Here is a 24469-nt window from a genome sequence, read left to right on the forward strand (position 1 = left end):
TTCTTGTTTGTACACTGAAAACATTTAGCAGGATACACAAGTGAGATGAATCATTTTATCAGCTCTCTGTATCATATTAGAATCTCAACAGCAATAGAAAGAAGCGATGAAAAGAGAATAAACCAAAGGCAGGTGCCAGAAAAGCTAGAGGAATGATGTTAAAAGATTGCTGAGATCCATTTAAAAGTGACCATAGGAGAAATTGTTCTCACTGTATTCAATGCAGACTGCCATGTTGCAGTTGCAATAACAATTACACAAAGAAAAGGAGGACGTGTGGCACCTTAGAGACGAACAAATTTATTTGAGCATAAGCTTTCGTGAGCTACAGCTCACTTCATCGAATGTATGCTGTGGAAAATACAGTGGGGAGATTGATATACACAGAGAACATGAAACAATGGGTGTTACCATACACACTGTAATGAGAGTGATCAGGTAAGGTGAGCTATTACCAGCAGTGGGCCGGGGGGGAGCTTTTGTAGTGGTAATCAAGGTGGGCCATTTCCAGCAGCTGACGAGAACGTCTGAGGAACAGCGTGGGGAGGAATAAACATGGGGAAAAAGTTTCACTTTGTGTAATGACCCATCCACTCCCAGTCTTTTTTCAAGCCTAAATCAATTGTATCCAGTTTGCAAATTAATTCCAATTCAGCAGTCTCTCGTTGGAGTCTGTTTTTGAAGTTTTTTTGTTGAAGAATTGCCACTTTTGGGTCTGTAATCGAGTGACCAGAGAGATTGACATGTTCTCCGACTGGTTTTTGAATGTTATAAGTCTTGACGTCTGATTTGTGTCCATTTATTCTTTTACGTAGAGACTGTCCAGTTTGGCCAATGTACACGGCAGAAGGACATTGCTGGCACATGATGGCATATATCACATTGATAGATGTGCAGGTGAACAAGCCTCTGATAGTGTGGCTGATGTGATTAGGCCCTATGATGGTGTCCCCTGAATAGATATGTGGACATAGTTCGCAACGGGCTTTGTTGCAAGAATAGATTCCTGGGTTAGTGGTTCTGTTGTGTGGTGTGTGGTTGCTGGGGAATATTTGCTTCAGGTTGGGGGGCTGTCTATAAGCAAGGACTGGCCTGTCTCCCAAGATCTGTGAGAGTGATGGGGCGTCGATACAGGATAGGTTGTAGATCCTTGATGATGTGTTCGAGAGGTTTAAGTTGGGGGCTGAAGGTGATGGCTAGTGGCGTTCTGTTATTTTCTTTGTTGGGCCTGTCCTGTAGTAGGTAACTTCCTCAGCTCTCGTCCGCTAATGCCTCTACTCTACTTGCACTACATTGATGACATCTTCATCATCTGGACCCATGGAAAAGAAGCCCTGGAGGAAATCCACCGTGATTTCAACAATTTCCATCCCACCATCAACCTCAGCCTGGACCAGTCCACACAAGAGATCCACTTCCTGGACACTACAGTGCTAATAAGAGATGGTCACATAAACACCACCCTATACCAGAAACCTACTAACCGCTATGCCTACCTACATGCCGCCAGCTTTCATCCAGACCACACCACACGATCCATTGTCTACAGCCAAGCTCTATGGTACAACCACATTTGCTCCAACCCCTCAGACAGAGACAAACACCTACAAGACCTCTATCAAGTGTTCTTACAAATACAATACCCACCTGCTGAAGTGAAGAAACAGATTGTCAGAGCCAGAAGAGTACCCATCACTATCCACACTATCAGGGGCTCATTCACCTGCACATCTACCAATGTGATATATGCCATCTTGTGCCAGCAATGCCCCTCTGCCATGTACATTGGCCAAACTGGACAGTCTCTACGTAAAAGAATAAATTGACACAAATCAGACGTCAAGACTTATAACATTCAAAAACCAATCGGAGAACACTTCGATCTCTCTGGTCACTCAATTACAGACCCAAAAGTGGCAATGTGACGGAGAGACTGCCGAGACCCATCAAGCCCTCGGATCGCTACCCCTTCCTGCTTCTCCACGTGGGCACCAATGATACTGCCAAGAATGACCTTGAGCGGATCACTGCAGACTATGTGGCTCTAGGAAGAAGGATAAAGGAGTTGGAGGCGCAAGTGGTGTTCTCGTCCATCCTCCCCGTGGAAGGAAAAGGCCTAGGTAGGGACCGTCGAATCGTGGAAATCAACGAATGGCTACGCAGTTGGTGTCGGAGAGAAGGCTTTGGATTCTTTGACCATGGGATGGTGTTCCATGAAGGAGGAGTGCTGGGCAGAGACGGGCTCCATCTTACGAAGAGAGGGAAGAGCATCTTTGTGAGCAGGCTGGCTAACCTAGTGAGGAGGGCTTTAAACTAGGTTCACCGGGGGAAGGAGACCAAAGCCCTGAGGTAAGTGGGAAAGTGGGATACCGGGAGGAAGCACAGGCAGGAATGTCTGTGAGGGGAGGGCTCCTGCCTCATACTGGGAATGAGGGGCGATCAACAGGTTATCTCAAGTGCTTATATACAAATGCACAAAGCCTTGGAAACAAGCAGGGAGAACTGGAGGTCCTGGTGATGTCAAGGAACTATGACGTGATTGGAATAACAGAGACTTGGTGGGATAACTCGCATGACTGGAGTACTGTCATGGATGGTTATAAACTGTTCAGGAAGGACAGGCAGGGCAGAAAAGGTGGGGGAGTAGCACTGTATGTAAGGGAGCAGTATGACTGCTCAGAGCTCCGGTACGAAACTGCAGAAAAACCTGATTGTCTCTGGATTAAGTTTAGAAGTGTGTGCAACAAGAGTGATGTAGTGGTGGGAGTCTGCTATAGACCACCGGACCAGGGGGATGAGGTAGATGAGGCTTTCTTCCGGCAGCTCACGGAAGCTACTAGATCGCATGCCCTGATTCTCATGGGTGACTTTAATTTTCCTGATATCTGCTGGGAGAGCAGTACAGCGGTGCATAGACAATCCAGGAAGTTTTTGGAAAGCGTAGGGGACAATTTCCTGGCGCAAGTGCTAGAGGAGCCAACTAGGGGAGGCGCTTTTCTTGACCTGCTGCTCACAAACCGGGTAGAATTAGTGGGGGAAGCAAAAGTGGATGGGAATCTGGGAGGCAGTGACCATGAGTTGGTTGAGTTCAGGATCCTGACGCAGGGAAGAAAGGTAAGCAGCAGGATACGGACCCTGGACTTCAGGAAAGCAGACTTCGACTCCCTCAGGGAACGGATGGCCAGGATCCCCTGGGGGACTAACTTGAAAGGGAAAGGAGTCCAGGAGAGCTGGCTGTATTTCAAGGAATCCCTGTTGAGGTTACAGGGGCAAACCATCCCAATGAGTCGAAAGAATAGTAAATATGGCAGGCGACCAGCTTGGCTTAATGGTGAAATCCTAGCGGATCTTAAACATAAAAAAGAAGCTTACAAGAAGTGGAAGGTTGGACATATGACCAGGGAAGAGTATAAAAATATTGCTCGGGCATGTAGGAATGATATCAGGAGGGCCAAATCGCACCTGGAGCTGCAGCTAGCCAGAGATGTTAAGAGTAACAAGAAGGGTTTCTTCAGGTATGTTGGCAACAAGAAGAAAGCCAAGGAAAGTGTGGGCCCCTTACTGAATGAGGGAGGCAACCTAGTGACAGAGGATGTGGAAAAAGCTAATGTACTCAATGCTTTTTTTGCATCTGTTTTCACTAACAAGGTCAGCTCCCAGACTGCTGCGCTGGGCATCACAAAATGGGGAAGAGATGGCCAGCCCTCTGTGGAGATAGAGGTGGTTAGGGACTATTTAGAAAAGCTGGACGTGCACAAGTCCATGGGGCCGGACGAGTTGCATCCGAGAGTGCTGAAGGAATTGGCGGCTGTGATTGCAGAGCCATTGGCCATTATCTTTGAAAACTCATGGCGAACCGGGGAAGTCCCGGATGACTGGAAAAAGGCTAATGTAGTGCCAATCTTTAAAAAAGGGAAGAAGGAGGATCCTGGGAACTACAGGCCAGTCAGCCTCACCTCAGTCCCTGGAAAAATCATGGAGCAGGTCCTCAAAGAATCAATCCTGAAGCACTTGCATGAGAGGAAAGTGATCAGGAACAGCCAGCATGGATTCACCAAGGGAAGGTCATGCCTGACTAATCTAATCGCCTTTTATGATGAGATTACTGGTTCTGTGGATGAAGGGAAAGCAGTGGATGTATTGTTTCTTGACTTTAGCAAAGCTTTTGACACGGTCTCCCACAGTATTCTTGTCAGCAAGTTAAGGAAGTATGGGCTGGATGAATGCACTATAAGGTGGGTAGAAAGCTGGCTAGATTGTCGGGCTCAACGGGTAGTGATCAATGGCTCCATGTCTAGTTGGCAGCCGTTATCAAGTGGAGTGCCCCAAGGGTCGGTTCTGGGGCCGGTTTTGTTCAATATCTTCATAAATGATCTGGAGGATGGTGTGGATTGCACTCTCAGCAAATTTGCGGATGATACTAAACTGGGAGGAGTGGTAGATACACTGGAGGGGAGGGATAGGATACAGAAGGACCTAGACAAATTGGAGGATTGGGCCAAAAGAAATCTGATGAGGTTCAATAAGGATAAGTGCAGGGTCCTGCACTTAGGACGGAAGAACCCAATGCACAGCTACAGACTAGGGACTGAATGGCTAGGCAGCAGTTCTGCGGAAAAGGACCTAGGGGTGACAGTGGACGAGAAGCTGGATATGAGTCAGCAGTGTGCCCTTGTTGCCAAGAAGGCCAATGGCATTTTGGGATGTATAAGTAGGGGCATAGCAAGCAGATCGAGGGACGTGATCGTTCCCCTCTATTCGACATTGGTGAGGCCTCATCTGGAGTACTGTGTCCAGTTTTGGGCCCCACACTTCAAGAAGGATGTGGATAAATTGGAGAGAGTCCAGCGAAGGGCAACAAAAATGATTAGGGGTCTAGAACACATGACTTATGAGGAGAGGCTGAGGGAGCTGGGATTGTTTAGCCTGCAGAAGAGAAGAATGAGGGGGGATTTGATAGATGCTTTCAACTACCTGAAAGGGGGTTCTAAGAGGATGGCTCTAGACTGTTCTCAATGGTAGCAGATGACAGAACGAGGAGTAATGGTCTCAAGTTGCAGTGGGGGAGGTTTAGATTGGATATTAGGAAAAACTTTTTCACTAAGAGGGTGGTGAAACACTGGAATGCGTTACCTAGGGAGGTGGTAGAATCTCCTTCCTTAGAGGTTTTTAAGGTCAGGCTTGACAAAGCCCTGGCTGGGATGATTTAACTGGGAATTGGTCCTGCTTTGAGCAGGGGGTTGGACTAGATGACCTTCTGGGGTCCCTTCCAACCCTGATATTCTATGATTCTATGAATTCTTCAACAAAAAAACTTCAAAAACAGACTCCAATGAGAGACTTCTGAATTGGAATTAATTTGCAAACTGGATACAATTAACTTAGGCTTGAATAAAGTCTGGGAGTGGATGGGTCATTACACAAAGTAAAACTATTTCCCCATGTTTATTCCCCTCCCCCAACCCCCACTGTTCCTCACACGTTCTTGTCAACTGCTGGAAATGGCCCACCTTGATTATCACTGCAAAAGGTCTCCCCCCACTCCTGCTTGTAATAGCTCACCTTACCTGATCACTCTCATTACAGTGTGTATGGTAACACCCATTGTTTCATGTTCTCTGTGTATATAAATCTCCCCACTGTATTTTCCACTGAATGCATCCGATGAAGTGAGCTGTAGCTCACGAAAGCTTATGCTCAAATAAATTTGTTAGTCTCTAAGGTGCCACAAGGCCTCCTTTTCTTTTTGCAGATACAGACTAACACAGCTGCTACTCTGAAACCTGTAATTACACAAAGATTACTGGAACAACAACAGTGAGTACTGCAGACAGGAAAATCCCATCTATTCTAAGGAGTTGCTATGGTCAGTGTACAGTATTTTTCTATCCAAAGAACCAAATCATCAACGTCGTATAATTTAGACTTCTGAAAATGACCAGCACAGAAAACCTCCCCTAGTCTGTGCTTTATAAAGGACGCAAGGATTGACAGAAAGATAAAAACTGGCTGCAAATAAATAGTTTTGATATTTTGTAAAGACTAGGATGGCTATAATAGAAGGATAACAGATAAAATATGTGGTAGTTAAAGTAATTTATATTGGGAAAATTCACTAGCAAAGATATTTTGATCAATTGCAAATAGAATCTAAAATCCCCTTATATATTGTATGTGGTGTTTATTGAGCTCGAAAAAAAAGATATTTACTTAATCACTATTTAAGTGAGGCTAGAGATAAGCAGTGATGTTTACATCTGTTTTGAATAGAAAAATGAATGTTAGAACAAACTATGGTGAGCAACATTCTAGATACAGTATCTAGGGAAATACTTACCTATATTTCTATCAGCCAGCACACTTTGTTGTATTATGTGAGGAAAAGTGACTTGTTGCTGTAGAATATTTTCCACTACATTTGAGATTTTCCTTTCAATAAATACATGTTGCCAGTTCTAATAATGTCCCCATTACTCCCATGTTAACAGACTCCCATGGTCCTGCTCCTGCAAACCTATAGGGACTACTCATGTCTGTAAGGGCTTGCAGACTCAAAAGCTCCATATTTCTAAGTGACCCTTCTTGCTGATTTGGAGGTCATCTCCTGAAAATCAATTAGATTTCCTGTCTCCATTTCTCTTTTGAAAAATCAAAAAAGTTGCTTTAATATAGAAGTTTTCTATTTGTGGTTCTAAGGAAGTTTGCCCTACTCAAAACTGTAGCACTCTGCTCTGCTTTGAATCCCCACTTCATTAGAGCTTTTAGTTACACGATTAACTGTACATACTTGCATAAGTCCCATTGATTTCAATGTTTCAGACTTAAGAACACACTTAGCTGCTTTGTTAATGGGGATGCAATTGGGCATATGCTTTGCTGAGCTGGGTCTTAAGGATGAACCTGACATGGAGGGAGGTGTGGAGGCACGTTGCCTCAGCAGACCTGAAAGGCCTTGTGCTTGAACCAGTGGAACAGCATCTGCTGCCTCCTTTGCATTCCTGCTCTGGATTGGTTAGTACCAAGGGTTAACAATAGCCTTGAATGAAATAACCCCATGAGAAGGTACAAGGACATGAGAGAGAAAGTTATTCACATCAGGGACTCTTCTAGAAAGCCCAATTTTTGCATCTTGTTTGGGCAGTATTTATTCCATTAGTGAAACTGGTTATGGCAACTTGTAGTAGTTTTGCCTATTTGTCTGCATAAAAAAAGTTCATTAGTAACTCTCAGAGTTTTAATATGGCTCTGCAATGTTCAAAGCTCCACTAAGATCTTAAAGCCATTTGCAGATTTAATATTCAGCTTGAAGTCTTTCACTCATTTATTTCAACTTGATTTGGCTGCCTTTAAATGTGATTAACACTTGGAGCCCACAGACCATTGATTAAATGGGGGTGGGGGACAACCCCCCCCCCCCCCCAAACCTGCAGCCAGATTTAGCTGAAAACCTTGCCTCAGTAAATAAAAATAATAAAGAATCTGAAGATAAAATTATATCAAAGTATGCCGCTGAGCTTAAAACTCAATCTGCCCAATTTTTATTGAGTCAAGCTATATGTTTACAGAGCTCTTGGAATTATTAGTTCCAAGAAGGGGGAAAAGAAACAAAACAAAAAAAAAGCCTCTGTAATAAGAGAGTGTGTAAAAGTAAATTATAAATAGCATATAGAAAACTCTTCTCTGGGATTATTGAAAACAGTTAATTTATCTTTCTTCCACAATGGGATTCTAGCCTGACCTGAAGTACACTTCTGAGATACAAGAAATGATAATAATACCCAGAGCTGCAGTCTTTAATTAAGTCTGCATCCCATCTATCCATGATAGATGAGTAGGCACTTGACAGGAGATTAAAATTAAATAAAAACTCATTACCTGTGCGCGTGTGTGTGTGTATTCAGGGTTTGTTGTGCAACAGCTTCAGAATTGAAAGATAAAAATACAAACAGAAGTATCTGGCTGTATGTATTTAGTAAACATTAAATGGCACACTTTTTGTACCAGAATTGTACCTTTCTGAAACCTGGGCTGATTTCTGATTGCCAGAGGGAATTTTAGCTTTTTGAGTGAAACTGTTATCTGGTTATTCCCGCCCCAGATCTCACTTCTCCAAATTAGGTCACACATTTTCCATCTGCTGTGGCCCAGTTCTCATTAACGCAATATTAAAATATTACATTAGACTCTTTCATAAGTCAGTCATATGCATAATTTGGTTTAACGTTTCTGAGTGATTGTCCACACATTTTTAGAGCAAGATTATAGCAAGCTTCTCTCAGCTGATATCCTCCTGATGGGTGGAATTACAACTGAAACTCAATTATTTCAGAAAATTTACACAGGACAAAATTTAATTATAATAAATTCCCAAAATGGGATTTTAGAAGCTAGGGCAAGAGACATACTGGCTACATAATAAATCCTAAAGTTTTAAGAATTGCTTACAGTTTCATTAACTCATTACAATACAGCTGGAATACCTGACAAATAGTAAATTGTGGAGCTCATGCATTCCCCTGCCTGCAAATCAGATACAAGGTATTGGTGAAATGGAATAGCTGCAGTCAGTATTTATTGGGTCCCTATGCTTACTCCAGCCTATACCTCCGATAGGTAGATATAGATTATATATCTAATCTAATATAATATATCTAATATAATTTATTCACATGTATCTTATGAGATAACCCCCAGGTGATATGACTATGGAATGGGCAGGTGAGAAAACAAATAAGGGAAGGAAGGAGAACATGCAAGGCTAGAAAATAGAGCAGAGGTGTCTCTTCTAGTCCCTGGTCCTTGGTTTGCTGTAGAGACTTGTTGCCTAATCTGTTGGTTATGCATTATTTAGATTTCCCAAATTAACATCCCTTGGTTTGCCCCTAGAACAGCCACAGTATTACAGGTAGTTTGAGAGTGACGACCCCAGTGTGCATGGGAGTGACACTTCCACTTTGGGAAGACTTTTTGAATTTGAAATAGTTTTATTAGCATAATCAGCAATACCACAAACATAATACAGATGCAGATAATACAAGCATCCAGAAATTCCACTCACCATGCTTTGCAGGGAGCCTTGTAGTAGGTAAGATGACCCACAAGTGGTGCTTGGCCTGGCGGGTTACAGGGAAATGTCTCTGGCGTCCCTGGGAGTATGCTAATAGCCACTGTGCCTCGTGCATATTCAGTAGAGTTTTCAGTCCCTTTTCCTTTTCTGAATTTCCTCACCCTACTGATGTTAGGGTGCCCTTCTTCCACAGGCTTTTACTTCAAGCTTATTAGCATATGTGTCAGTTACCATGGCATTCTTGTGCTTGGACATCTGCTGATGTTCCTAACTTAAAATGTCTAAAACTGGTATAAACTGGTATCTACCTATCAGCAGTTTAGCAACACTTGTGTATAACACCACTCCATCTTGTGATATGGGGGTCACTTGCTGGTTGATTGCTTATGTCAAGTCTTTAGGCCAAAGGCCTTAGTTAGTTTGGCTAAGCTATTGTCTTACAGGCTGGAGACCTATAGGGTCGGTGTTACTGTCTTAATCATGTCTATACCTTATTTAGCATATGCCCGCACATAGGTACAGCAAAATAGGAGGCTACAGGCTAGATGGTGCTATTGAGTGCTATCTCTCCTTTTTCCCTCAGTTCCCTACTCACAGCTACTTTCTTCCTGCTCTATCAGTTTAGGTTCTTGGTCCTGTGGCTGTAAGAGGATTTTCTGACCTTCATGCTCCATGCCAAAAAAAAGGAGAATAGGAACCTCAAACAGAAAGGGTCTTTTAGCTCATCCCATCAAGGTACAAGAGGTGGTACTTCTCTTCTTCCTTGAAACCAAGATTTGGAGAGTGGGGGGTGTGAACTAAAGTTTCAAACTTAGTATCTAAAGTTATTAATCTTGCAGCACTAGCTGTGAGCTCTTCTCCACCCTTCAACCTAATTCATATTGGAAAGTGGCCTGGAAGGAAGGGGGTGATAGAGGAGAGGAGAGAGAGGAGAGATGGAAGGGCCAGTATTCAGGAACATTTTGTGAGATTGTGAGCAGCAGCGTGGATAAAGCTCATATTTTCTGGGAGGGCCAGGTCCAAGATGGCATCCCCGTTGTCATCCTTTGACATGAATGAATTAGTCTTGTTAACTTTCATCTGCTTCATGATAGTAAAGAAGGGATGTTAGGTTTTAATAAGACACGTTGGGGTACATGGGGACACAAAGAGACACCTGGGAGAACAAAAAATGGCAATTTTGCATCCTGGTTTTGCTTTTTGAGCTGCAAATGGAAATGAAATACACTTTTTCTGTGCAACACATAATTAAGCCTTGCAACCCATTATTGAGGACAGGAGTTTAGCAGGATTGAGAAAAGCATTAGACAATCATATGAAACATGAAAGATTCTATAGCTATACTACATAGGATACAAAATACTGATATAAAGACTCATGCTTTAGTATGCTCTACTGACTAGGGTTAGGAAGAAATTTCCCCAATGAAAAGTTATTCTGTAATTGTCCCCCTATGAGTTTCTTGCACCTTCCTTTGAATAATCAGGGACTGGTTACTTTTACAAACAAGATTTGGTACTTAGGTAAACTACAAACAGTAACAAAAGTAGGCAGAATGGTGAAATCTGACATTAGAACACCAACTAAAATTGATCAACATAAATTCTAAAATTAGGTAATAGCCTGAAGATTTTTAAGGTGACAAAATGTGGGGATGAAAATTCAAGTTTGTTTGTTTTTTAACAGCAACAAAACCTGTTCCAATGAAATTCTGAGTCATGTTGTATCTAACTCTACTGGAGAAAACACAGAAAGTTCTTAGAAATTAAGTGGATGGAAAATGGTGGAGGTAGATCTCCCCCCCGCCCCCCACAGGGATTAAATACATCACTACACTAGATTGAATAGTGTGCACTAAAAGTGGAAAAAGTAGATCTTACTGTTATGAAGAGGAGAGTTTTACTGCAGTAGCTCATCCAGAAAAAATCAAGGATTTACAGTGTCTGTTGTCATTATACCCTTTTCTGTAATTAAGCAGCCAATAACCAGTGCTTAGTTACTCCTGTCATAAGTGTGCATGAATGCAGAAGAGATATAGTAAGCCAGATGTAAGACTGTGTGTATAATGCATAAAAGCAACCTTGTAAAATTGTCCTGGAAATTTAACAGCCCAGACACAACTATCTAATCATCTCTCTCTTACTATGTTAATGATAATGATAATTATATTTCTCTCGTTCATCAAGGAAAAAATATATTCACCAAAGCACGCAGGCACCTATACAAGCAGAAGTTTTCAATACCGTCTCAGTGTCAATGCCCTTACTTTAAAATATGAAGTCCAATTAATTAGAAATGTGGACAAAATGGAGCTATGTGGATTTGAATCAGCTCAGACTATGGCTCAGTGTCTTGTATTCAGTAATTTTATTTATTTCTGTATTTATCTCAGAATGGATCTTTTCGGTCTAAAAGGTAGTGTTTTATAAATCTGAAATCAGTTGTTGTTTTAAAGAAGTTGCAGAAGAGATGATTTGGAGTAGTTAGCTGATGCAGGATTCAATATCACATTGAATTTTCTCAAATTCAAGACTATGTGTAGAATAGTTTCTAGCAGATTTTTAAAGGGAAAAAAATGGTGTCTCCTTTTGTCTTTGCACAAGCAATCACTTCCTACTAAACAGTTTAGTAAATTTAGAAAAATACATTGGGGGAAGAGGCTGATAAACTTCTAAAATTCATGAGGAAAAACATCCTTTACTTTTATTATCTTTTATTGCAGTCTTACCTAAAGGCCCCAGCTGATATCAGGGCCCTATTGTACTAGGCATTATGTATTTACACTATTTGATGCTCTTAACTTGGAAATGTAGTTGCTCCTTATTAACTGCTACACCAAAGAGTACTAATGCTATTTCACTATTACTGTCTTATTTATTTCATTAGCACCTATACGCCCCAAATGACATTGTGGTCCCACTGTGCTAACCATTATATTTATACATAAGACCCAGTCCCTGTCCCAAAAGAGTTTACAATTAAAATAATGAAATTACTAGGAAAAGCCACATGATATCAAAAGTCTCTTTCTGTGCCTTATTTTTTTTCTTTCCCTATCATGAAAGCTACTGTGAACATATGCTTTTGCTGTATTTCAGTACTGTTCATTCTTAACGCCAGTGATCTGAAAGTCTCTCACTTCACTTTTTGTGTCATGCAAAGTTTAAAATACATGCAGACTAATTTTTTTCATCAGTCTGAAGGGAGCAGTTTCCAATGCTACCTAATTAGAGGGTGGACATTTTAAAACCAAATATGAGTGTTTTGGGGTCGGGGGCAGGGTGGGTTTAGCGGGGGATGTGATAAATTAAATGGAAAGAAAAGTAAAGGGAGAGAGGACATTGAAAGGAAGGGGGCAAAGGGGACAGGGAAGAGGGAGAAGAGGGTAAGAGGTGTACAGTGAACCTGAGGTGAAGAGACTGAAGAAGGTGGAGGGGGGTTAAGAGGGAAAGGGTTGGAGCCAACAGCCAGTCAGCACAGGGCAGAGACAGTCCAGTCAAACTGTTGAGAGTATAATTGTAACTGGAGTGTGTAGCTGCATACAAACTGTCTGGTTTGGATGTCACATTAAGAAACCAATTCTAATTTATTTTAAAACATAATAACGGAATGGTATTTAAAATGTAAGATTTTTTTTTCAATAATGTGCAATTTACTGAAAGCATATGTTCATTCGTTGCTTAAAAGTTGTATTTCGGGAAACAACATAAAGCATATGGATTCCAACATGATATTGTGCTCTGTAAGGTATTCTACACAACAAAAGCATGAATCAATATGCTCTGAATTCCTAATTTCTTGTCAGTTATATTTTCCTCACTTACTTCGGGATTGTTTTTTTTTTTTATTATTTTTTTTGGCATTGTTATGAGCATTGGTTGAAATGTATCGTTTTCACTGTAAAAAAGCTTTACAGTTTCAACTATGGAGCCTGATCCTGCTTTATTCTCTGTGATAGTCCCAGGGGCTTCATTAAGAAGATAAAATGTAAAGGCAGCATAATAAATTATAATAGTAGTTTCCTTTGCATGTTCATACTGTATGTAATCTCTTAAGAGAGAGTTATTCATAGTTCGGGTCCCATATGTCTGAATAAAGTAAAGGATCTGCCACATAAGGAAAATCTCTCAGCAATTTATTTACTGTCTCACCTATTTCTTCTCCTGTTATCACTTTAAAACAGTTTCTTTATTTTCCAAGCTTTCTGTTGACTCTGGCGATTGGGGGAATGAAAACGGAACAGGCTTTTTTTTTTTTTTAAACAAAATCTAGCTCTGCAATTTCCATCAGAAAATGTTTTTAAGAATGCCGTTAGGATTTCAAAAATTTGTCAAATAACAAGTATTGTATTATATGGTCCCTGGCATGTTTTGAGGCCTTATTTTGCCTTCAGCCTCAGTGGCATACATTTGTGTTCTGCCTGAGCATATGACGCTCTTTGTCCCCTGTTTGTCAGCCTGATAGAAGAACAAGCAAAGGTTTGAGCTTTCATCACTGGGAATTCTGGAACTCCCTTGAGGCTGCATAGGCATTTGCACTGGAGACTTAAATTGGCATCTGTAGGGTTATATAAGTACTGCTTTTAATGTGAACAGCAGGCAAACACTCAATTTTAACACAATAATCTTTTATTCTAAATTAAACTAGAAAAGGCCAAGCCTAACTAATGATGGAAATGAAAAATATAGTTTTCTCATAGGGGAACAGAGTTAAAACAAACAAACACACAAACATTGTCTGTGTTTTCTTGCTTTAGTCATATAAGTAGTTTTTGTTTCTAAAACACAACAAATGTAAGGCTGTGTTGGGTACTTCCCATGTTCGGCATGCAGAACACCCATGAAAGTCAAAGAGAGGTGTTTTTGAGGCTACATATTGGGCTATGTATATAGTGAAGATGAACCATGGTCTACAAACATACTGAACTGAATCAACACTATTAATAGATTTTAATGGCCCAAACTTTGTCCTGCTGAGCGCAGATGCAATTCCCTTTACCATACACAAAGGCTGAATTTAGTCTCTTGTATCTCTGTTATTCTCTAGTGTGAATCTACTGTTAGACCTCTTCAGCAATACCCTCATTAAACATGTCCCCTGTACTCTTATCTTGATCTGTTCCCTATATTCATGGATCAGAGTATAGCAAACAAGTGAAATGTCAGTGCGCACTCTCTTTTACTCTAATTCCAACTCACCTAAAAGTTAATGGGAGTTTTCACTTAGAATTTAATGGGAACTGGATCAGGCTCTTAAATTCTTACTGGTCCTGGATAAAGATTCTGCCGCATAAATAGCCTCAGGGTTACAGAGTCCTAGAAAGATTGCATTTCTCAAGATTGTTCTCTTTAATTAGGAATTCTAAAAACCCCAGACTGTCTTCAATTTTCCTTTTACTTGAAGGACTAATGTACATGGAGTTGACATGATAAATAATACTGCATTAACAAGAGAAAGAGCTGTAACAACAATGGACTTATGCACGCAACTCCCCAGATACTGCTTTGAAAATTGACTCTAATGGGATAATTTATGATGCATGTATTTGGCTAGTAGCTAGTGAACTATCCATGAGCTGGCAGGTAGAGGATAAACTATAACTACAGAGATTATTTTTGGGTAACTTGGCACATCTGTACCCAGGAGTTATTAGGAAAGGGGCAAATGAAGCTGGATCAGCCTGCAGTCCTAAGAATTGGCTTGTTTATCCTTGAGAAATATTTACAATGTCATCTCTATGTGCAGCAGGCCTCCGGGCACAAAGAAACAAAAGAGCATTCATTAGAATATGCAATTAAGGACAGGAAATTTGGAAAACTGCTGTATTCAATTATTTCCCAAAGAGACTTCATGTAACTCTCTTCTCATTGCTTTGAAAGTGTATCCCATTAGGTTGCAATGTTATATATCCTAATAATATGAAGCAAACCCAAAGTAATATGATATGACACAAACTTGCAAATGTTTTTTTCTCCTTATTTGGTAGAAATAGGTCAAATGATTATGAGGCAAGTACTGTATTTTAAAACTGCAGACAGTGATAATTAAATCTTAGAATATCTCTCATTTAGGAACTGCTAGTGGGATCAATATTAAATATTTCCATTCTGGAAGCCTCTCAGATTCTGCTAAAGAAAATATTGTAATGAGATATATTTCTGGCTTGGAAATAGAAATAGGGGAGAAATAGAGAGGAACCAGCAGAGATTTGGATATCTCTGAATCTTTGTGGGATGTAGCAATCTAAAAAGTGTGGAAGGCAGAGAGGCTGTGTTTTGAAAATAGTGAGTTTCTGGATAATGTATTCCTGCTTGCCTTGTTGTAACCTGTGCATCTCTGGGTATAGTGAAGGATTCTCCACCTTCCAGATAGAGTGTTATCATTGCCTCCCTTCCAACCATACCTGGCACAAGGGAATGAAGATGATGTTAAGGTTGGATTTGAGTCAGTGGTCCTGTCCTTTCTGCAGATGTTGAGAGATCTAGAGGCTAATATTCAGGCTATTTTGACTGGTGCATGCACCTGAATATCATTAGGAACCATCTTGGATCAAAACATCTAACAAATTTAGATTAGAAATAAGGTGCACATATTTAAAGGTGAGGGTAATTAACCTTTGGAACAATTTATTGAGAGTTGTGAGGGATTCTCCATCATTGGCAATTTTTAAGTCAAGATTTGGATGTTTTTTCTGAAAGATATACTCTAGTTCAAACATGAACTAACTGAGGACAGAGCTGTGCTTGTGTTATTCAGGAGATCAGACTAGATGTTCACACTGATCTCCCTCCTGGCTTTATAATCTATGAATCCATGGAAGAATAAAAGTTCCAAAATGCTGTCTGTACATTTGACAAAGGGCAAAGGGTCAGTATGCATTGTACAGGGGACTTAAAAAGCTGCAAAAGCCCCAAATTTTATCTTCAATAAAATTGATACCATTGTAGAAACCACGTGTCTCTGTGCTCTCCTTACTTGTGTACCACCACAATATGATGTGGGTGTTATTGAGGGCATGTTTTGGCCATTGGTAGCTCAGTCAGTGCCTCTATTTCATGTATTCTAATCTTCTTCTGTTGCTTCATCAAGTTTTGTACAACCAAGAACACACAAGAGCTTTGCTTGATTCCTGTACGTTCTTTTTCTCTCACCCAGGGCACATCCCATTCAAACAAGACTACAGTGGATGGCAGTGGTGTTCAGTCAGCAAGTCTAGCGGTTGGGGCCTGCAGCTCCAGTCTCTCTTTTAGTTCAATGTGTACTGAACCTCCTGAATGGGGTTAAGCAGAATTAGCTTCGTTGTCAGTACCCAGGGACCTAAAAGTGTGATAGCATAAGATGGCCTATGTTCAGCCTACCTCCTGCTCATCTTCCCGGGGGCCACAGCTGATGCCTCAGTTTGAGGTGTGGCTGCTGTTTAGTTATAGACCCTTGCTTCAAACTCCAGAGTCTTGGGGCTGAGGCAGGAGATGCACATAGTTCTCCCTACCTCTCAGGTGATGTCTGAAAGGAGGTGAAGGAAGACTCAGAGCCAGACTTCCTCAGTAGGAGCTGCTTCTACTGTTGCAGAGCAGTGCTCCTCCAGGAAATGGATTCTCTCTTTCTTTCCTTTGTCTTTGTTTCTTTGGTGCAGCAGCTTCATCATCAAAGGTTATGGCTGCCACTTTTTTTCATTCATTTTTAGCCACGGTATGGCTGATTTTTTTATTTTATTTTAATATTCTCTCAGTCTAGCGTCCGTAATGAAATACAACATGCCTATTTTTACACTATTCTATTTCCCTGACATTCTCACTAGTCCCTTTAGGGAAAAATCTTTGATTCTGTTGGGAACACTGGGGCATGACCACTAGGTAACTCGAGGGGATGGAAGACCACGAGTGTCGATGAAGCCCCCTTGCACTAGGCCCCGGTGTCCTTGCCCCCCCCCCTCCTGCCTGGAGGCACTCGCAGCAGCTCTGCGTGCTAGGCCCAAGTGTCCTTGGCCCCCCCGCCTGGAGGCACACACAGCAGTTATGCTGAGAATCTGCAACAGTATGTTGCAGAGTCAGACTGCCTGAAACTAAGCAAGGCCAAACAGGGGAGATATGGAAGAACAATGCTGAATAAAGCAGCTTTATGTATAGTTTAACAAATGATACAAAGAATCAGGGAACTAGCTGGGAACTGGATTGGCTGGCTATATGGATACTTGGAGCAGCTTGCTATTGGATAAGTATGCTGGGAAAAAGGATGTATAAAAGCCTGTGTAACTTCCTGCTCTGTTGTACAGGATTTGAGATTCAAATCTCCCTGTACCTTTTTGAAGCTTCAAATAAACTTTTCTGCTTCTCCACCCCGTTGTGATTATTGGGTGCAGCACACCGGGTAACGAACCAACTCAAGCTGTTGTTCAGCCTCTCGGCACTGGGTGCCGGCAACAATTCCAAGCTGACTCAATTTTTCATAAAGAAACTTTCTTTCCATAGAATATTGCCCATAATGCCATAGAACATGATCAACAGTTTCTGTGGTTTTGCACACATCACACAGCCTATTTTTATGTCTTTTTAATAAGTTTTAATTTATCATTTAAGGCACAATGACCTGTTAACACTGTAAAAAATACTACTTCCCCTTTTCTGTCTTGACTGTGGAGTATAGCATTATCTTCAGTTTTTAAGCATACATCATAAAACCTTCATCCTTTTGTTTCTTTAATCCATAGCTCTTCCCATTCCTTTGCAAGCTTCTTTGGGACCACACTTTTAAATTCTTCTCTGCTTAAGGTTATCTTAATATCCACCTCCTCATATTTTAGAGTTTGTTTTGCTGCCTTGTTAGCCAACTCATTTCTGGGTATTCTGATATGCACCAGCATCCATGCAATTGTTACACAGATACCTGCTTGCATTATTTCCATTGATAGGAACATTATTTCACTTATGTCATTTCTGCTTTCCAAAGTCCCTGTTCTGATTGTGATTATCCCAGGCAAGGAATCAGATAAAATTACAGCTGCAGCTGGTTGCACATACCTTACCCAGGCTAGTTCTAACATTATCCCCATTAGTTCAGCTGCCAGAATGGTCACATAATTCGATAGCCTTTTAGGTTTCTGGATTCCAAGGCTAGAAATACAGAGCGCTGTTCCCACTCTATCTTTGCTGCCATCTTTGATCTGTCTATATAGACTTAGCAAAGTGGCCCCATTCTTCATAGTTTCAGAAATTTTGTTGATCATCATGTGTTTTGTTTTTTTCCTCCCCTGCATTTTTTCACACCTTTCCAAATCCACAAATGGGGGAATAACTGTCCAGCTGTAATTTCATTGTCCATGACTAAACATGCTTTGTTGTCTCAATTTTTCTTTTTACATGTCTCCTTTTTGAATTTTTGATGTTGACATTATGAGGAAGTCTGTGGCAATCCATATAATTTTGTATACCAAGTTCCTCATAAATCTATGAAAGGGGTTCCCAAACTTGGTTCATGGCTTGTTCACGGTAAGCCCTTGGTGGGCTGCAAGATGCTATGTTTACCTGAGCATCTGCAGGTACAGCCGCCTGCAGCTCCCAGTGGCCACGGTTCACCGTTCCCAGCCAATGGGAGCTGCGGGAAGCAGCACAGGCTGGGCCACCAATTCCCACAGCTCCCATTGGCCGGGAACGGCAAACCACAGCTACTGGGAGCTGCAAGAGGCAGTACCTGCAGACTAAACAAAGCATCTCATGGCCCTCCAGGGGCTAACCCTGAACAAGCTGTGAACCAAGTTTCGGAACCCCTGATCTATTAAGTACTTCTATTTTCATGATCCCTTTTACCTTTGCCCAAAAGTTTAGATCTAATAGTTTCATCCTCAGATTTATAAGTCCTTCAGTGGCCTTTGGCAGCATGCACATGGGTGGTGTTATCATAGTGCCATGTGCCCATTGGAGAGATTGGATCTGGAATAGTTTCAAGTTTCTATGAGTTGTTTTGAGGCTGATGCAAAAGATTGGCATCTGTAGTCTAAAATTGGTCATAATGTTCTATACATCATTATCAATATGTTCTTATCTGCACCCCCATTTGTTTCCAGCTACACTTTTTCAGTAAGTCCATCCTATATTTAAGGTTTTGCATGATATTATCAATGTGACCTTTCCAAGTTAATTTATCATCAAACACTACTCCTAGCTCAAAAATTTGTGTTCCTATCTGAATCTTTTCACCATAAAGAAATAAGACCCAGTCATCCCATTCATGCATCACAAGCATTCCTTTTGTTTTTGTTTTTTTGTCCCAAGGGAGACTTTAAATCACCAATTATTTTCCCACTTGGAAATTCTCTGGAGTGCCTCATTTGTTGTCTCCAGAGCTACTTTAAGTCTTTTGTGGTTAGTCCATATAGCACAGTGGTCTGTGAAAAGGGAAATACCTATTCCCATCTGCACATTTTTCAGGAAGTCATTTATCATAAGGAAAAAAAGTATGTCTGATAATATTCCCTTACGGAGTGCCATTTGTAAGTTTTAGGTTTTCGATAAAGCAGTTCCCACTTTGATTTGGCTAGTTTATATAGGAGGCCTTCTCTCCATAACATGTTATATGCTTTTTCAATGTCCAGGAATAGCATTATCATAATGTTCTTGGTCATTATGTTTTTTGGTACTTTAATTCTGGTCTCACTTTTTGGTCAACTGTGCATCTTTTCTGAAACCACTTTGTACCTCAGGTATAATAACATTTTTCTCTAAGTATTCCACCAGTCTTACATTTATTTGAACTTCAAGTGGTGAACAAGTTCACATACCTGGGGTCCACTATTGCAGTCAATCTTTCACTTGAAAAGGAACTTAACATCCGCATTGGAAAAGCCGCCACAACAATGTCTAGATGGAACAAGAGCATACGGTGCGGGAACTAGGGAAGCAGGGGGTACTGCAGCACTCCCAGGTTTTACTTAGGGCTCTGCTTCTGGCCCCTAATGCAGGGTCCCAGCTGCCAGCCCCTAGCCCAGGGCTCCGCTCCCGGCCCCGCAAACAGGGTACAGGCACCGTGTCTGGAGTTCTGCTTCTGGCCCCCAACATGGGGGCCCGGCTGCCACCCTGCATCCAGAGCGCCACTCCTGCCTCTGCATATGGGATCCTGGCTGCTGGCCCCAAGCCCAGGGCTCTGCTCCTGGCCCTGCATGCGGGGTCTTGGCTGCCACCCCAGCTCCACTCCCAGCTCCGCATGCAGGGCCTGGGCACCATGCCTGGGGTTCTGCTTCTGGCCCCCGACGTGGGAGCCTGGCTGCCACCCCGCACCCAGGACTCCACTCCTCGCCCCACACATGGGATCCTGGCTGCTGGCCCCACATCCGGGTCTCCCCTCTTGGTCCCTCATGAAGGATCCTGGCTTTTGCCTCACAGCCGGAGCTCTGCTCCTGGCCCCGCACATGGGGTCCCCGCTTCCGTAAAGAGAGCCCTGCTCTGGCGGGAGGGCGCAGACAGGTGTCTGGCTTTGAGCATCCCCACTAGTAAAAGTGTTCCAGTGCCACTGAAGAAGAGGGTATGGCAAAACAACAACTGACAGAACACACAGATCGTGCATGTGTTATCAGCACACTTTTGTATGGGAACAAGACATGGCCCTTATATACTCATCAGGAAAAGAGGCTCAACAGCTTTCATATGCATTGTCTTCATCGAATCTTTGCAATCTTCTTAAGCGACAGAGTCACCAACACTGAGGCACTCAAGCAGGCCAGCATACCCAGCATCCTCACACACAGATGTCTCCACTGGCTTGGGCATGTGTGCCAAATGAATGATAGGTGCATCCCAAAGGACATCCTCTATGGCAAATTTGTATCTGAAAAAAGACCCAAAGAATGCACAAAATTGCTTTTCAAGGATGTGTGCAAGCGAGACCTCAAAGAAATGGACATGAATGTGTACAAATGGGAAGGTCACACTCCCGACTTCAGCCTTTGGAAACAAGAGCTTAACAAAGGTCTCCAAAGTTACGAGAGGAAGCAGTCCAGCTTAGCAGAGGAGAAACGAGCTCCCAGAAGGCAGAGCCCAAAGGGTCGAAACATCACCTTTAAATGTGAGAAATGTGGCAGAGATTGTCTGTCTTGAGTGGGTCTCTTCAGCCACAGCCGCAAATGCCATAAAACCGACTGAGTAAATTCTTTACCTCTCAGGGGTGCGTACCCGTGGCCTCTGGAGATTGAAGGATGCCTACTATTACCACTACATTTATCATTTTATCCATGATTTTCCCCACACATGATGTGAGGGCATTAGGCCTATAAATATCAAGTCTTGTATGAACCTTGCCTGGTTTCCTAATTGGTATAACCAATGCTTGTTTCCATTCTATTGACAGCAGTCCTTTTTTTCCCCACATGTCATTACATACCTACAATAGAATCTTTAGATTTCCTCCCCGACAACCGTTGCAGAATTTTATTACTTATATTATCTTTACTTGGAATTGTATTTTTCCTTTTTTTCTCATGGCTGCCATAAGCTCCTGCATCCTGAAAGTTTTGTTTAACACATCATCAGTATATTTTCTCCAGCCATTTAATAGGTCATAGTTGTCCTCAAGAAACCTCCTTTTTTCCTCACAAAACTCATTGCTTTGATTCCTGTCACTACTCACCTTGTGGAATTTGTTTGCTAAAATGTCTGCCTTTCCTAAGTTGGAGACCTCAGTTTCATTGTTTATGATAGTGCCAGGTATACATTTACTTTGAATTTACTTCTATATTTCCAAAAGCTTTAGATCTTTGTTCAAGTTCTCACAAACATTTCTCCAACTTTCTTTTTTTGTCTTTTGATAATCCTTTGTGCCACTGCCTTACATCTTTTATAATTCCTTTTCTTTACTATCCATTGTGTGTTGTGCTTGTTTGTATGCCCTGTTTCTTTCCTTGATTGCTAATTTGAAATCTTCATTCCACCAGGGAATCGGCTTTCTAAATTGGAGGCAATTTGATGTTCTGTAGATGGCCAGATCAACTGCTCCTGTAATTCCTTTTATTCCATTATTACAGAATTCTTCTACATAGCACTTATACAGTTACTATATAAATAGTCATCACATTTAATCTTGAAAAGACCCCTATGAGATTTTTGAAAATTCCAGTTAGGAACCCTTTTTGTGTTTTCAACATTTCCTTGGCACTTAATAAGTATAGGGAAGTGATCACCTCCCAATCTATCATCTTTATTTGCCATATTATTTGTTGCAATTTCCAAATTAAAAAAAAAAAGGGATCCATTCAGTGAATAAAATCTAATAGGTTCCCCTGTAATCAGTATTACCAGGTTATGTACATAAATGAATTGTTTGGCACATTTACCATTTAGGTCAGTTTTCTTTCCTCTCAATAGCTCATTTTGACTATTAAACTCTGCACAAATTATGAATGGATTTTTGACATTCATTAGTTTTTTTAATTATAAAAAAATATTTTACATGGATTATAAATCTGTAGTTGTGTTTTTGTTCTGAATGGGAATCTCAATAGCATTATATTCAAAACTTAATTTCTGCACATCCATTTCTAACTAAACTAAGTCCCTCTTTTATACATATGCAGACCTCCAGAAGTCTTGCTATCCCTGTGGAGTAAATCATATCCTGGCCTATTGAACACAAGTTTACCAATTAGCCATGTTTCTTGCGCACACATTACATTAGGCTTTTTTCCCATTTCCAAGGTGGCTTTCTTAAATTCCTGTCTATGCATTATTAAACTATGTGCAATCCAGCTAAGGATTGTTAAAACTATGTTATTTAAACTGTATTATTGCTTTCATTTAAAAACCACATGAATGTGGTCTAATGAGCTCTTTTCAATCATTAGATATTTTTTGTGCTGCTTTTGCAATGATTTTAATCCTTTTAGTTTTTTCCCCATCTGCAAGGTGCAGTTAATTACTTCTGTAAAGAACACTATAAACTTCTCTTTACCTACACGCAATATATCATCTCCTATTCCACTCATATTTTCCTCCCTGATCAGAGATGTGTTCTGCTGCTCCCGTACATGTTCTCTTGCTTGAATATTAATCTGTTTCTATTTTCTGCAGTGAGTACCTTTTGGTAGTTTCTGCACAAGACAATTTTTGAATTATTTTAATTTCGTGTATTTCTCTAACTCATGCTGCTACTGCATGTTCTCTGTATGCTGCACTTTGCCTTCCCCAGAAATTGCTTCATTTTTAGATTCTGTTCCTTCTGCACTGATCTCACATGAATGATTTCCTCCATATTTACTGCACTTCAGCTTGCTCCTTATATGCATTCTATCAGTAGACCTCCACCCTGCACTTTTTTAGCTCTTTGTACATCACCAACATGTTGCTTTATCCATTCTGCCATTTTCTGGAGGTTACCATCTCCTATTTTCACATTCTCTGTCACTGATCTTGCAATTATGAAATGTTGACTTTTATCCTGGGTTTTTTTTTTTTTTCATTTCTGTGCATTCCTTCTTCAAATCCTCATATATCTAGTCTTTTTCCCAAGCTAAGACCATTCCTCATCTCCTCCCACTTCTCCTTTATAGTCCAAGGCAACTTCCTTGGATGGGGTTTTTTGATTGCTTTTTCTGAGTTAGGAATTCTTCACCTCTCGGTTAATTGCAGTTGTAAGAAGACACCAACTTTGCATAGCAGAGGCTTCTTGGTTTTTCCCTCAAAGATTTTAAATGCCAACAAACACAACACTCTAAAAAAGCCTCATGTCAAATTATATTTCATATATAACTTATGTGGGCTTAACACAAATGACGTTGACAGTTTATATATTACATCAGAAAATATATGATTGCTTCATTTTAATAATAAATATATTAGAGACTGTAGTTTTCCCATACTTGACTTTCTAAATCGAAACATTTGAGAGAAATGAATAAACCAGTGTAGTCAAACAAGAAAACAGAGGTTGCAAAATGTATTTGAAATAGTTCAGGGATATGCCCACTTCTTATGGATTTACACACAAGAATAGTCTCTGAAGAGTGTACATGAACATGCTGGTAATATTTTAAAAAACAACATACTTCTGTGTGTTGTTTAAATAGATGGTATTTGAAGAAATACAACTTACAAAGATAATTTTGTTCAATACAATTTCTATGCTAGCAGTTTGGGGGCCGGAGATTATCATGCACAGAAAACAATTGCTCTGAAAGTGAAACTGGAAAAGAGGTTCAGCAACCAAATCTCATTCATACCCTGATATTTTTTTAAACCACACAAGAAAATCATTTCCTTGTCATATTTTAAACCACCGGCTCCCTCTCAATAAGACTTCATAAATCTCGTCAAAGGAACAGTTCATCTAAAGTATTAGAGGTCTTTGTGGCATCATATAACAACATTTTCAAAAGTTGATAAAAGCTTCCTTCACCATCACCAAATGTATTTATTGTTGTCC

The sequence above is a fragment of the Lepidochelys kempii genome, chromosome 4, assembly GCF_965140265.1.
Source record: "Lepidochelys kempii isolate rLepKem1 chromosome 4, rLepKem1.hap2, whole genome shotgun sequence".
NCBI lineage: Eukaryota > Metazoa > Chordata > Testudines > Cheloniidae > Lepidochelys > Lepidochelys kempii.